We start from the raw sequence: 15,888 nt of genomic DNA, 5'->3' as shown, positions 1-15,888 counted from the left end.
AGGTGTCCCTGTGTTGGAAGAACGAGAGGGACCTGGGAGTCCGTTTCTCCACTCATCTCAAGAGCCGCACGTCCTGCCAGGTCACCGAGGCAAGTGCTAGAACGGCAGAGAGCAGGCACTGCGAGGAGGCCCGAGGAGCCACGCAATCCAGACACCCGCCGCAGGTCGCAGTCCGCCCAGGACCGGGGCGCGGGCTCACCTGTCTGCGGGGCGGCCCTTGGCAGGCCTGTTTCCATGGGTGAACAATGGGCACCTTACCAACTAACCTCCCTCGCCGAAGAGGGGCTGAAGTGTTTCTATTTCGACCTCGCTACAAAAACTACCCGAGAAAATAGGAGTTACGTTTTTAGTTCGAAGAAAAAAAAATGCTATAAATGTGACTCCTGCGGAGAAATGCTTCTCAGGTGTGAGAGGGGAACTGGGTAAGAGGACGGGTTAAAGGAAGGACAAATGGGACAGGGCTTATGGGGCATGTGAATGTAAATCGGCACATGTGCGCACATATGCAAAAATACAGTGTCAAGACCCACGGCCTTTCTGGGTCACGCAGGCTCCACCGTCTAAGGAGACGGAGTCACCAACAGTGCAAGTCCCGACGGCCAGGAGGGCCCATTTTCTGCGCTTGCGCAATCATCACGTTTCCCTCCCCACCCCGAGCCCCGCCCCCGAGCTCGCTCCATCCCGCCCCCTTCTCCTCCCCTTCCCCAGCCAGGCCGCCCGCGCAGAGCATTGTGGGACACAAACAAAGTGCCCCCAAACAGGCTGGAGTGAGCGGAGCGGCAACGGCGGCGGCGCCGGCCCGCACGCGCGCGGCGGCGGCTCCCTCCCAACCTCCCCCTCCCCTCCCCTCAGTCCCCTTCCCCTTCCCCACCCCGCCCCGCTGGGAACACGCGAGCCGTCGCCGCGCTCCCCAAACAACCGCCTGCCCTCGGCCAACCGTCCCCAACGGCCGCCCGCGCGCGGCTCCCGGGCCCCCTCGCTCCTCCCCTCTGGCCCCTCCGAGTGCTGGGGGTGCTTCCCTCCCCGCCTTCTCGCACTCCCACCTCGCGGGCACGCCGGTGGGCTGTGCCGCCATGCCCCAGCCACAGGCTGCTCACGGGCCTAGGCGCGGCGGCCCGAGATAGGGGCCCCTGAGCCTCCCGGGGGAGGAGAGAGGCGGCGAGCCGCGCGCTCCGCCCCCTCCCCCCGGGCCGCCGCCGCCGCCGCCTCGCCGCCCCAGCCTGGCGGGAGAAGGAGGAGGAGCAGCAGGCCTCCGGGCCCGGCGCCGCCGCCCGCAGGTAACGGGGAGGGGAGGGCGGGCTCCGGTCGCGCGGGGGACGGCCCCTGCACGCTGCCCGTGGCTGACACCGCGTGGCCCCCACCTGGCGCCGAAGGGAGCGGAGAGCCGGGTCTGTCACCCTAGTCCGCGCGGGGAGACACCCCATGGGATCCCCTCGGTGGCATTTAATCCTTTTGGGAGGAGACCGGCCTTGGGCCCCGCGGTCCCGGAGCAGTTACCCCGACCTTCCAGGGAGCTGCCCGTCCTTTGCACGCCCATTTGCCCAACACCCTAACCCGGAGCGGCCGGAGGTGTTGCCACCTCTCACCTGGTCGAACCCAGGAGGCTCAGACCTGTTTTTTTTCCTCCTCCTTTCCCCTTCTGCTTTTTCTCTGGTACAGGAAAGAAAAAGATGGCACTTCTTTAAAAAAAATATATATATATATAGACACACACACACACACACACACACACACACACACACACACCTCTTTTTCTTTCCTTCCTGAGGATCACTCTGCATCTAGTCGTTTTATTGCTGGCCTTATCAGAAAAAGGGGTTACCTCGAGAAATGACAGGTACGTTAGAACTGATTAAAAGGAAATTGCGTCCATGTGAGTTCTATGAATCCAAGCAGAATTTAGAATAAAACCCCGTAATTGTGTGCTTTTTTTGGAACTTGCAAAAATGAAGACAAAAACTTAATTTCTTTTTTAGCATGTAAGTAGATAATCTCTTGAAGTCAGGAAGAAATTCTCTATAACTTCCACTTATTTTCTCAATGTTTTATTTGGAGATCGGCTAATACCGGAAGCAAGCTGCACGATTTTGATTTCCTTTTCTCTAGGTGTTCAGTTGGAATTCTTGGGTTTAAAAAATACTGTATATATCTTTATTTCCCCCATTACTTCACTTGGACTGTCAGTGGATTAATAATAATTTTACCTAATGTAGTTTCCCCGTATCATAGAATGTGAATATAATGAACGTAGTCCTGTAGTTTTGTATTTTAGGATTATTAGTAATGTACTGATTAATTATGAAAACCAGATTATTCATTTTGTGCAGTACTGCTTGGCATTTTTGCATTTGTAATTATTTAATTCTCAAAACAACCTAATGATGCAGATATTATTACTTGAATTTTATGGAAGTGACAAACTTAGTGATACGAAGAATTACAACTTGCCTTAGGGCACACAACTAGTAAGATAGTTTAGATGTCAACCCAAATATAATTCCGGTATAGATGTAATTTCTTGTACTTTCTACCGTACTTCCCAATAGAAGTACAATTTTATTAACTTTGTTATGAAAAATTTTAGTCGTATGGAGGTTCGTTCTATACAATTGTCATTGATTATTCATGCAATGAATAAAAATGCTAATCAGTGCAATGAATAACCAATTCAGTGATTAGCATTTTTGCCATATTGTTTCCTGTTTTTCTCTATATGTGTGTAATTATTTGAAAGTAAGCTGCAAACACTGTAATCCTCAAATGTTTCAGCGTGTGTTTCCTAAAAATAGGGACATTCTCCTACTAACCCCAGTATCGTTATTAATGCCTATCAAAATTAACAACTCCATCTTCAAAATTCCTCAGTTGTTCCAAAGTGTCTTTGAGGGTTCTGCCCCCAGTTGTAGTCAGTCAAGATTCATGCATTGATTGCATTTGGTGATTAAGTCTTTAGTCCCTTTTGTAAAATGAAGAGTATCCATCCCCTCTCCTTTTTGCAGGGGAAATTAAATAGGATGAATATTCCCTCCCTTCTTTTTTTCTGACACCTAATTGACCAAACCAGTTGTCTTGTAAAATATACCCACATTCTGGATTTGTGCCCTCCTAATGTCATTTCATTTATTCCTCTTTCTCCCTGAATTTCCTATTAACTGGAAGTTAGGTGTAGAGGCAGGCTTAATTAGTTTAAAGTAAAACTTCCTTTGGCAAGAATATTTAATAGGTGATGCTGTGTACCTCCTATTGCATAATATAGGAGACACATAATGTCAGATTCCCACACTATTAATGATGCTAAATGTAACCATTTGATTAAAGTCCTGACTACTGATCTGTTGTAAAGGTGTGGTTTGCCAGTTTGTGATTAATATGTAATCTTGGGGTAAAACTTGGACACTAAGCAAATACCCAGTTTCTGACAATCTTTTGCTTAGTGATTTTTAGCACCCATGATGACTTTTGCTTGAATCAGTTATTTTATTGGAGGTTCTCTCTAAGGAAGAGATTTCCTTCACTAAGTGCAGGTAGACTGTTGTTCTTCCCCAAAATGCAAATTAAATGTTAAATTTAATCTCTTTACTTTTCAATATTCATAGTAAAGAGCTGGAGAAATAGCCACCCCCAATGATGGCATATAAGATGTTTTTTGGGGCAGGGGTGAATGATACCACTTCAGACTCTCATGGGTTTTAATTTATTCCTTGTTTTATAACCAGTTACAGTCGTTTTTCTTTTTAATGACCAAATTGTCCCAGATTTGGTCAGTAGGAACCATTTCAAGCTGACTGTTGTGTGTCTTGACACCCCTGCTCCCCATTAATCTTGGAGTGCTTTCTGACACAAGTTACTCCAAGGTTTATCTTATACTTTCTTTGCTCACCTCTGGAAAGGGCTGTTTTTCCAGGGAGTCTTGGTTCTTTTTAATGAGAAATCGTATGTAGAAACCAAGTTCTGGATGTTTGGCATATTCGTTGCTGCTGCAGTATCATTGTTTCTAGGTGCTTTGAGAGGAGAGAACTAAGAAAAAGTTTTTTGCTTGTTTAATCATGAGTTCAGAGTGATATTCCAATTCCTATTTAACAAGCAGACTTTTTCTTCCTTGACTCTGTATTTGTCTCTTGTCTTAAATGAAAATCTTGGTTTTTAATACAATTAATAAACTGGCCAAGCATGGTGGCTCATGCCTGTAATCCCAGGACGTTGAAAGGCCGAGGCGGAAGGATTGCTTGAGCCCAGGAGTTCAAGGCCAGCCTGGGCAACATGATGAGACCCCATCTCTATAAAAAATTAAAAAATTAGCCAGGCATGGTGGTGTGTGCCTGTGTTCCCAGCTGCTCAGGAGGCTGAAGCAGGTGGATTGCTTGAGCCCAGGAGGTTGAGGCTGCAGTGAGCCATGTTCATGCCCCACTGCACTTCAGCCTGGATGACAGAGTGAGACCCTGTCTCAAAAAAAAATAATAAACTTATTTGCTTTCTCCCACTGTATATACAAAATCATTTTAAAATTATAGTGCTGGTATTACTAATACCAATAAGCTTCATAAAGTTTAAGCTTTCTTTGCATTTATTTTTGTATTTAGACTATATTGCATGAAGAATGTATAATGAGTACTGTGTTCAAAAGTCACTTGAAATACTTTTCTCTGGTTGTGCTACCAACTTGATATGGTTCATAGGTTTCAGTTTTTACTTAGGATTTTATTTTTGAATATGTAAAGTATATACATAGTGTAGAAGTCAAAATAATGTTTTAAAACTATACTTGGGTTAGCCGGGCATGGTGGCACATGCCTGTAGTCTCAGCTACTTGGGAAGCTGAGGCAGGAGAATTGCTTGAACCGGGGAGGCGGAGGTTGCAGTGAGCCGAGATTGCGCCATTGCACTGCAGCCTGGGTGACAAAGCGGGACTCCATCTCAAAAGCAAAACAAAACGAAAAAAACTATATTTGGATAAACCTTATTAAAATTAGTTTTTAAAGATGAAGTATTGTTTACCTTTACCATACTCCTTTTAATATCTACTACATTCTCATATCAAGCTCAGAAGAATTAGCAGTAGACAAATTATGTTATGTGAAGCCACATAGAAGTACTTTTAAATTTTAAAATTAGATTCTGCTTCCTCTGGCAAAGAGAAAGAACTAAGACTAATTTTTAGAAGTTAGCAGAGAAGTGGATTCCATGCTTTTTTTTTTTTTTTTTAAAGACGGGGGACTTACTGTGTTGCTCAGGCTGGAGTGCAGTGGCTATTCACAGATGCGATCCTACTACTGATAAGCACGGGAGTTTTGACCTGCTCTGTTTCTGACCTGGGCCACTTCTCTCCTCATTAGGCAACCTGGTGGTCCCTCACTCCCGAGAGGTCACCATGTTGATGTCCAATTTAGTGCAGACACCCAATCAGCATAGGATACTACAGCCCAGAACTTCTGGACTCAAGGGGTCTTCCTGCCTCAGCCTCTTGAGTAGCTGGGACTACAGGCACACACCACTGCACCTGGCTCTTTTTTTTAAAGAGTGATTTTTAAAACAGTGATAGATTTCTCACTATGTTGTCCAGGCTGATCTCTCAAACTCCTGAGCTCAAGTGATCCTGCTGCCATGGCCTCCCAAAGTGCTAAGATTACACGCGTAAGCCTGTAGCCATAGGCCTAGATACCATATTTTTAAATAAAAATTCCATAAAAATAGAACTGTAGCTTTTACTTAAATCATGACTTTAAAGAGGCAGGTAGTTGGTAGAGGTTTTATGACTCCATCTACTTTTTTAACTTTTTTTTTTTTTTTTTTTTTGAGATGCAGTCTCCCTCTGTTGCCCAGGGTGGAATGCAGTGGCTCGATCTCAGCTCACTGCAATCCACTTCTGCCCCCTGGGTTCAAGCGATTCTCCTGCCTCAGCCTCCCTAGTAGCTGGGATTACAGGCGTGTACCACCACGCCCAGCTAATTTTTGTATTGGTAGAGATGGGGTTTCACCATGTTGTCCAGGCTGGTCTCGAGCTCCTGACCTCAAGTGATTCACCTGCCTCGGCCTCCTTAAGTGTAATCCTGGCCTCCTAAAGTGCTGGAATTACAGACGTGAGCCACTGCACCCAGGCGACTCCATCTACAACAAAACTGGCATAAATATGCTGTGTACAGATAAAAAGGCATTTGGATGTGTGATCAGTGGAGATAATACATTTTGTTTGGGTTGGACCAAATTTGAAATAAATTCATAATTATGTGATCTCAAATGAAGTTTTAAGAGGGAGCAATGTTCATCTAAAGTAAGCAGAGCACAATTAGGCAGTTTATCAGCCTCCTGTCAACCAAGTGCTGAAAAGCAAAACTGTGCCTGTAGTGTGTTTTCCTGTGTTCATCTTCACTGTCATAGGTCACACTAGCTGGGGCTGGTGTTGCAGGTGGTAAAGGAATTTACCAAGGCAATTGTAGGTAAAGAAGGGCAGATTTATTAGAGAAAGTATGAAAGTAGGTTGGTTGCAAGGGTGCAACGGGCAGATCAGCAAGAGAGAAGCTGACTGCCAGGAGACAGTGGCTTGCTGGGGATGTTATAGGATGATGCTTCTGCTGTGTGCTGCAGAGAGGGCTATGTGCGGTACTGATAAGGCCAAGGTTACAGTGAGCTAACTTGCATTTTTCTGTTAGCTGAGAGTCTGGTGATAAGTTGAGTGCAGAAAGCTTGGGCTGTGTCTTGGACCATGAAGAAAGGCAGACTTATACTTTATCTGCTTTTTCTTTTTGCTGTACCCTTTTCCCACCCGCCTGACTCCTTTTCCCTTATTAGGACTCCACAATCACTGCTTTCAATAACAGAGTGAACATCTAGTTCCATTACGGAGTGGAGTGGGAAGATGGAGAATGCTTGCACATGAACCCATTCACCCTCATTCTGTCTTTAATCTCAGTAAAATACATACACTACCCAAGGTTCTTAGAACATATAAGGTGATGAAAAAGGATACTACAAACAGTTGCATGGGTATGTGTAGCCATGTAGCAGCTAGAACCTGTTATGTAGGCTGAATGAACTAATACAGTGTTGATAATAATGCTAACATTTGTTATGCCCTTTCTGTATGCCAGCTGTGCTAAACATTTTATACATTATCTTATTTAAATCTCACATTAACACTTTGACATTGCTACTAGTATCTTATTTTGCAGTAAGGAAACTGATATCTAAAAGCATTAAATGACTTGCTTAGAGTGTCACAATAAGTGGCCCACCCAGGTTTCAAATTCAAGGCTGTTTAGAGTTAGCACTTAGCTGCTTTGCTCCACCTCGCAACTAAATGTAACAAGTCATAAAAATTGAATATATTTTCAGTCACCACGAATAGGGAACTACATGACTGATGCTGTAACAACCTCAGAGATTGCAACGGGGATGTGTTCTGAGAAATGCGTCGTTAGGCGATTGTGTCATTGTATAAACATCATAAAGTGTACTTAGACAAAACTTGATGGTATGGCCTACTCTACATCTAGGTTATATGGTATAGCCTGTTGCTCCTAGGCCACGTATCTGTACAGCATGTTACTGTACTGAATGCTGTAGGCTTTTGTAATGCAGTGGAAAGTATATGTATATCTAAGCATATCTAAACCTAGAAAAGGTGCAGTAAAAATATGGTATTACAGAGTTGGGCATGGTGGCTCATGCCTGTAATCCCAGCACTTTGGGAGGCTGAGGCAGGTGGATCACCTAAGGTCAGGAGCTCGAGACCAGCCTGACCAATATAGTGATACCCTGTCTCTACTAAAAATACAAAAAGTAGCCAAGTGTGGTGGCATGCACCTGTAGTCGCAGCTACTTGGGAGGCTGAGACAGGAGAATTGCTTGAATCTGGGAGGCAGAGGTTGCAGTGAGCCCAGATTGCACCACTGCCCTCCAGCCTGGGTGACAGAACGAGACTCTTGTCTCAAAAAAAATAATAATATGGTATTATAATATGGGACTGTTGTGGTATTTGTGGGCTATCATTGAGGGACACATGCCGCGCATGATTGTATATCATTTTCCTTTCTAATAGGTGTGGGAGTTTCTGACCCCTTGCTTCAGAAACTGCATTTAGATACTACTTTAAGAGGCATTTTAAAAGTAGAGTAAAAATCAAGATGGATTGATGGATGGATAGGTATGTGATAAAACAATTACAGTAGAATTTTTTTTTTTTTTTTGAAACAGAGTCTTGCTATGTTGCCCAGGCTGGAGTGCAGTGGCGCGATCTCAGCTCACTGCAAGCTTCGTCCCCTGGGTTCACGCCATTCTCCTGCCTCAGCCTCCCAAGCAGCTGGGACTACAGGTGCCCGCCACCACGCCTGGCTAATTTTTTTGTATTTTTAGTAGAGACGGGGTTTCACCGTGTTAGCCAGGATGGTCTCGATCTCCTGACCTCGTGATCCGCCCGCCTCGGCCTCCCAAAGTGCTGGGATTACAGGCGTGAGGCACCGCGCCCGGGCTACAGTAGAATGTTAATGGTAGGCTCTAGGTATGGCTATTCAGGTATTCAACTATAAATTTTTTTTTTTTTTGCTTGTTCTTTGGTTTTTTTTTTTTTTTTTTGAATTTTGATAGTTTTGGGGGTGCAGGCGGTTTTTGGCTATATGGATAAGTTCTTTAGTGGTGATTTCTGAGATTTTGGTGCACCCGTCACCTGAGCAGTGTACACTGTACCCAATGTGTAGTCTTTTATCCCTCACCCCACTTGCACCCTTCCCTCCAAGTCCCCAAAGTCCATTATATCCTTCATATGCTTTTGCGTCCTTGTAGCTTAGCTCCAGAGTGAGAACATACGATATTTGGTTTTCCATTCCTGAGTTACTTCACTTAGAATAATGGCCTACAACTCCATCCAAGCTGCTGCAAAAGCCACTATTTCATTCCGTTTTCATGGTGTAAATATACTGTGTTTTCTTTATCTGCTCGTTGGTTGATGGGCGTTTAGGTTGGTTCCATATTTTTACAATTGTGAATTGTGCTGCTGTAAGTGTGTGTACATGTGTCTTTTTCACATAATGACTTCTTTTCTTTTGGGTAGATACCCAGTAGTGGGATTGCTGGATCAAATGGTAGTTCTACTTTTAGTTCTTTTTTTTTTGGAGGTGGAGTTTAGCTCTTGTTGCCCAGGTTGGAGTGCAATGGTGCAATCTCGGCTCACTGCAACCTCTGCCTCCTGGGTTCAAGCTGTTCTCCTGCCTCAGCCTCCCAAGTAGCTGGGATTACAGGCATGCACCACCACACCCAGCTAATTTTGTATTTTTAGGAGAGATGGGTTTTCTCCATGTTGGTCAGGCTGGTCTCGAACTCCCGACCTCAGGTGATCCGCCCACCTCAGCCTCCCAAAGTGCTGGGATTACAAGCGTGAGCCTTCGCACCCAGCCTACTTTTAGTTCTTAAAGGAATCTCCATACTGTTTTTCATAGTGGTTGTACTAGTTTACATTTCCACCAGCAGTGTAAAAGTGTTCCCTTTTCACCACAGTCATGCCAATATTTATTATTTTTAATTTTTTAGTTATAACCATTCTTACAGGAGTAAGGTAGTATCTAATTGTGGTTTTAATTTGCATTTCCCTGATAATTAGGGGTGTTAAACATTTTTTCATGTGTTTGTTGGCTGTTTTTATATCATTTGAGAATTGTCTATTTTTTTTAACTCACTTTTTGATAGGATTGGTGGTTTTTTGTTTGTTTGTTTTTGCTGGTTTGTATTCCTTGTAGATTCTGGATATTAGTCCTTTGTTGGATGCATACTTTGCAAAAATTTTCTACCACTTTGGGTTGTCTCTTTACTCTGCTGATTATTTCTTTTGCTATGTAGAAGCTTTTTAGTTTAATTAGGTCCCATTTATTTTTGTTGCATTTGCTTTTGGTTTTTTGGTCATGAATTCTTTGCCTAAGCTAATGTCTAGAAGAGTTTTTCTGATGTTATCTTCAAGAATTTTTATGGTTTCAGGCCTTAAGATTTAAGTCTTTGATCCACCTTGCGTTGATTTTTGTATAAGATGAAAGATGAAGATCCAGTTTCATTCTTCTGCATGTGGCTTGCCAATTATCCCAGCACTGTTTGTTGAATAGGGTGTCCTTTCTCCACTTTATGTTTTTGTTTGCTTTGTCAAAGACCAGTTGGCTGTAAGTATTTGGCTTTATTTTGGGGTTCTCTGTTCTGTTCCATCAGTCTACATGCCTGTTTTTATACCAGTACCATGCTGTTTTGGTAACTATAGCCTTGTAGTGTAGTTTGAAGTCAGGTAATGTGATTCGTCCAGATTTGTTCTTTTTGCTTAGTCTTGCTTTGACTATGTGGGCTCTTTTTTGGTTCCATATGAATTTTAGAATTGTTTTTTCTAGTTCTATAGAATGATGATGGTATTTTGATGTGAATTGCATTAAATCTGTAGATTGCATTTGGCAGTAAGGTCATTGTCACCATATTGATTCTACCCATCCATGAGCATAGGATGTGTTTCCATTTGTTTGTGTCATCGATTATTTGTTTCAACAGTGTTTTGTAGTCTTCCTTGTAGAGATCTTTCACCTCCTTGGTTAGGTATATTCCTAAGTATTTTAATTTTTCTTTGGCAGCTGTTGTAAAAGGGATTGCGTTCTTGATTTGATTCTTGGCTTGGTCATCATTGGTGTATAGCAGTGCTACTGATTTGTGTACATTAATTTTGTATCCTGAAACTTCACTGAATTCATTTATCAGATCTAGGAGCTTTTCAAATGAATCTTTAGGGTTTTCTAGGTATACGTTTGTATCATCAGCAAACAGCAACAGTTTGACTTCCTCCTTTGCAGCTTGGTATAAAATTCTTTAAATTTTGCTGTATCTAAAAGTTTTCAAAATAAAATTTTACTGACTAAAAATATATTCTTAGGACTATACTTTCAGGGATCATTTCTATAGTTTGTTACTAGAGAGTTTCTCTGAATATGTAGAGCACTGGAAAAGTCAATTTTTTTTAAAAAAAGAAAAAATATATGTATATTCTTATTATAAAGCAGTATTGGCAGCTGTGTAAAAACCAGTAACATGCTGTATCCTCCATGTCTGTGTACAATGATCCTCTGAAAAATGTATTAACTCTTCCTAGTCTTTTATCACTGAAAATGGTCAAGCATTAAAGACTGTTGTAAAGAGGGTTCCCTCATTACTTAAGAGGCTTCTAATTAAGCTCCTTCCAATATGATTTTTTAATACTCTTATAAATATTTCATTTATCAAATTTCCGCCTGTGGTTTCCTGACATTTTGTAACCCCTATTGAATACACTCTATATAAGCGTTATGGGGTGTTTTTGCTTTTTAAGTGCTACCACATTCACAACTGTAACGGATAGTCCTTGGTACTTCAGAATAATTGTTTAAAATGTATCTCCTGTTAAGCTAAAAGTTACATTAGTTTTTCTTTGTTCTTAATATTAGAAATACTTCACCCCATTTTGAGCAATGAGCTAGAAATATTCCAAGCCATAGGATTTAAAATAGTGATTGTATGTGTGCCTTTAAAAATTAAAAAAACACATTAGATTTGTATTATACTTCTGCTTGAAGGCCACATTGAGTGTTAAATTAATTTTTTCACTAATATTATTAGTTACAATGTTGATATTGGCTGGCACATTTTTACATAACTTACCCTGGAGTAAATCACTGACTTGTATTATCATGTTATTTTACGTTGATAACTCTGTCTTGCAAGAGTGAAATGGGAGGCTGAAGCTTATTAATTAGAGAATAACATCCTTCTTTGTCTCCACATTGAATATTCTTCCCTTTTAATACTTTCCTTATATAGCTTTAAAAAAACACTTAAAATTACAGATGTTTGATACCTGGCCTTTTTACAATTTTGATATTCTTTTACTTCAGGATATTGCTATCCTTCTACAGGTATTAAATGATACTTTTGGGGGGGTCTTTTTTGGGTTTTTTGTTTGTTTGTTTTGATTTTTTTGAGATGGAGTTTCGCTCTTGTTGCCCAGGCTGGAGTGCAATGGCGCCATCTTGGCTCACCACAACCTCCGCCTCCCAGCTTCAAGCAATTCTCCTGCCTCAGCCTCCCGAGTAGCTGGGATTACAGGCATGCGCCATCACGCCCAGCTAAATTTGTATTTTTAGTAGAGACGGGGTTTCTCCATGTTGGTCAGACTGGTCTCGAACTCCCAATCTCAGGTGATCCACCCACCTCGGCCTCCTAAAGTGCTGGGATTACACGTGTGAGCCACTGCGCCCGGCCTTGGTATGTATTTTTTAATGCTGAAGTGATTTGCTATTGATTTGGTTTTGATAGTTTTTTACGCACCCAGCATAACTACAAACATCTTGGCAACATGTAACTAAGACTGTGAGTCTCTGGAATCTAGTTTTTGTGGAACTACTACCCTCTAGCTTCTGAAACAACTTTAGATGATTCCTTTTAAAAATTATTTTCTTTTATTCAGATCTTAACCTGTTAGGTATCTGATCTTTGCCTATTCTTGGCAGGTAAGCATATCCAATAATGTACTTTATTAAATAATCGTGCTCTTTGATAAGAAAATAAAGAATAAGTTCTTCAGGGACTTAGATTTACTTATTTTGCTTTAATTTCACTTTTGTGTATGTGTGGATGTGTGTGATGGAGTTTTACTCTGGTCCCCCAGGCTGGAGCGCAATGGCGTGATCTTGGCTCCCTGCAACCTGCACTTTCCGGGTTCAAGAGATTCTCCTGCCTCAGCCTCCCGAGTAGCTGGGATTACAGGCGTGCACCACCACGCCCAGCAGGTTTTTGTATTTTTTAAGTAGAGACAGGGTTTCACCATGTCAGGCAGGCTGATCTCGAACTCCTGACCTCAGGTGATCACCTGCCTCGACCTCCCAAAGTGTTGGGATTACAGGCGTGAGCTATCACGCCCGGCCCTCATTTCACTTTTTTACTGGTGGTGGTTACTGTAGTATGTGTTTCTTCTACTTACAGCTTTTTCTCCTGTTTACATTTTTCCTGGGTTTTACTTTTTCTTTGGCTCTTTGCTCTTCTTACTTTCTGCCTTGGACCTTCCCACTGCTCATTTCCTTTTTGTGGCTTTCCATTACTGAATCAGGACGGTTTCTTTTGTCTTTGGTGCGCTTCACATGCTGTGTAAAACTAATCCATTCTTCCAAGAGAATTATTTTTATTTACAGGAATCACTGCTTCTCTTTGTCTTTGGGTCCACTTGGTATTGCATTTTCCTTCTTTCTACTTTCCGCCACTAGTTTTACCTAGCTTCACTTTGAGAGGCAGTATAGCATAGTGTAAGGAGCACCAATTAGCATGCTAGCTGGGTTCAACTCTTGACTCTGTTACCTGTTGTGTGGCTAGTTCCTTAACTTGTCTATGCTGCCTTTTCCTCACTGGTAAATGAAGATACCTGGTGATAGCTATCACAAAAGTTTATGTGAAAATTAAGTTACATAATATGTAAAAGGTACTTAGAACAATACTTGGCACATATTGGGTACTATGTAAGTATTAACTATAAACTAATGATTATTATTACCTTTTTTTTTTTTTTTCTTGAGACAGGGTCTCCCTCTGTCACCTAGGCTGGAGTGCAGTGGTGTGATCGTGGCTTATTATGGCCTCGATCTCCTGGGCTCACCGGGTTCAAGAGATCCTCCCACCTTAGCCTCCTGAGTAACTGGGACTACAGGTGCACTCCACCACTCCCATCTAATTTTTGTACTAGAGATGGGGTTTTGCCATGTTGCCTTGGCTGGTCTCAAACTCCTGGGCTCAAGCAGCCTGCCCAACTCCGCCTCTCACAGTGCTGAAATCACAGGCATGAGCCACTGCACCTTGCCTATTGTTACTACTTTTAATATAAAATGGTTCAAAGCAGTTGGATCTTCAGTGCCTCTTATCATACATCCTTCTATTTTTTTCTCCACATTTATTTATTTATTTGAGATGGAATCTGGCTCCATTGCCCAGGCTGGAGTGCAATGGCACAGTCTCTGCTCCCTGAAGCTTCTGCCTTGTGGGCTCAAGCCATCTTCCCACCTCAGCCTCCCAAGTAGCTGGGACCACAGATGCACACCACCACACTTAGCGGATTATGTTTTTTTTTGTAGATACAGGGGGGTCTTACCATGTTGCCCAGGCTGGTCTTGAACTCTTAAGCTCACGTGATCTGCTTGCCTTGGCCTCCCAAAGTGGTGGGATTAAAGGCATGAGCCAGCATACAGGCCTCCACGTGTTATTTTTCGTGTTTCATTTTCTTAAAAATTCTACTTCATCATCTTTTCTCTCAGGAGTCTGCCTCTTATAACTTGAAAGAGGAGTAAAGCCAAAGCCAGACAAGAACTCTAGCTACTTCTCACCACGCCACCAATAAACTTAACTATAGCTGTACTCTTTCTTTCCTCTCCCCATCTCCCCAGCCTGGGCCTCCGCCTGTTTAAGGCTAATCCTTTCACTCATCCTCTGAATCCCATTTCCTTCTACCTATCTAGGGACCTTATACCATCTGTTATCACCCATTTCCTGTGTCTTTAACCTTTCCCTCTTTTCTGTGTCTTTTCCAACAAAAATCAAAACATTCTGTTTATATTTTACTTTAATAAAAAAAAAATCTGAGAGAGAAACAAGGGAAAAAAACATTTTCTAGTTTGTCCGTTCTGTAAAAAATCAGTACCCTCGCCTGACCCCTTACTTCTGTCCAGCTAACCCTCTTGCTCTATTTTTAGAACCTAGCTACTTTATGATGAATTGTCTTTACTCACAGTTTTCACTTCCTCATGTCTGTATATTCTTTCTTTTTCTATGGCAATCTTGCTTCTAATTATTCTACTTTTTTCTTATATGCTATTATAAGGTCATCAATGATTCCTTTGTGGCTAAATCAAATAGACTTTGGTTTCTATCTTATTTGACCAGTCAGCAGCATTTGACACTGTCAATCACCACTCCTTGAAATACCTTGTACCCTTGGTTTCTGAAGTAACTCCTACTATGCTGGTTATTCTGTGTATCTATCTCTTTCACAGGTTTCCTTTCTGCTACCCCACCTTCACTTTTTTCCTCTTTTTTTTCTTAATTGGTCTAGTTAAAGGTTTATCAGTTTTGCTTATTTTTTTCAGAGAACCAAGTTTTGGCTTTAATTTTTCCTATGGCTTGTCTGCTTAATTTATGTCTGTGCTTTGTTTTGTCTATTTATTTTGGGTTTTCTTTGCTCTTTTTCTAGCTAAGGTAGACACATAGACCATTGATTTGTGTGTATGTGTGTGGTGAAATACATGTAACATAAAATTTGCCATCGTAACCATTTTTAAGGGTACAGTTCAGTGGCATTAAGTACATTCACATTATTATACAATCACCACCACCACCCATCTTTCAGAACTCTCTTCATCTTTCAGAAGTGTAACTCTGTGCTCGTTAAACAGTAACTCCCCATCCCTCTCTCCCCACATCCCCAGGCAAGCACCCTTCTACTTTTCTGTCTCTGAATTTGAGTGTCCTCTATGTACATCGTGTAATTGGAATCATATGGTATTTGTTGCTTAATTATTGGTTTATTTCACTTGCATAATGTCTGCAAGGTTTGTTTGTGTTGCAGCATATATCTGAATTTCCTTCCTTTTTAAGGCTGAATAATATTCCATTGTGTATTTATGCCACATCTCATTAATTCATTCATCTCTTGTGGACATTTGGGTTGCTTCTACCTTTTGGCTGTTGTGAATAATGCTGCTTTGAATATTAATGTACAAATACTGATGTGTCCTTGCTTTCACTTCTTTTGGGTATCTGCCCAGAAGTGGAATTGCTGGATCATATGGTAATTTCTATTTTTTATTTTTTGAGGAGCCCCACTATACTGTTTTCTATAGTGGCTACGCCATTTTACATTCCCAC

The 15,888-nt window shown here is 42.0% G+C and overlaps 1 protein-coding gene and 1 pseudogene across 6 annotated transcripts in view; both read left to right on the top strand.

The window, feature by feature from the left end:
- Positions 1-728: 728 nt before the first annotated feature.
- Positions 729-15,888, top strand: part of ZBTB44 (zinc finger and BTB domain containing 44) — a 90,487-nt gene continuing 75,327 nt past the window's right edge. For 4 of the 6 annotated variants that reach the window (XM_054440514.2, XM_054440506.2, XM_054440513.2 and 1 more), the window contains exon 1: positions 729-1,277. The gene's annotated coding sequence lies outside the window, so the exon portion shown is untranslated. The remainder of the gene's footprint in view (positions 1,278-15,888) is intronic. The other 2 variants (XM_054440505.2, XM_063671627.1) reach the window with 2 other exon arrangements.
- Positions 10,884-10,960, top strand: LOC129009209 (small nucleolar RNA U3; annotated as a pseudogene).

Source organism: Pongo pygmaeus, chromosome 9 (genome assembly GCF_028885625.2).
Source record: "Pongo pygmaeus isolate AG05252 chromosome 9, NHGRI_mPonPyg2-v2.0_pri, whole genome shotgun sequence".
NCBI classification, from domain to species: domain Eukaryota; kingdom Metazoa; phylum Chordata; class Mammalia; order Primates; family Hominidae; genus Pongo; species Pongo pygmaeus.
Note: the sequence above shows the minus strand (reverse complement) of the source record. Positions and strands in the feature narration are given on the sequence as shown.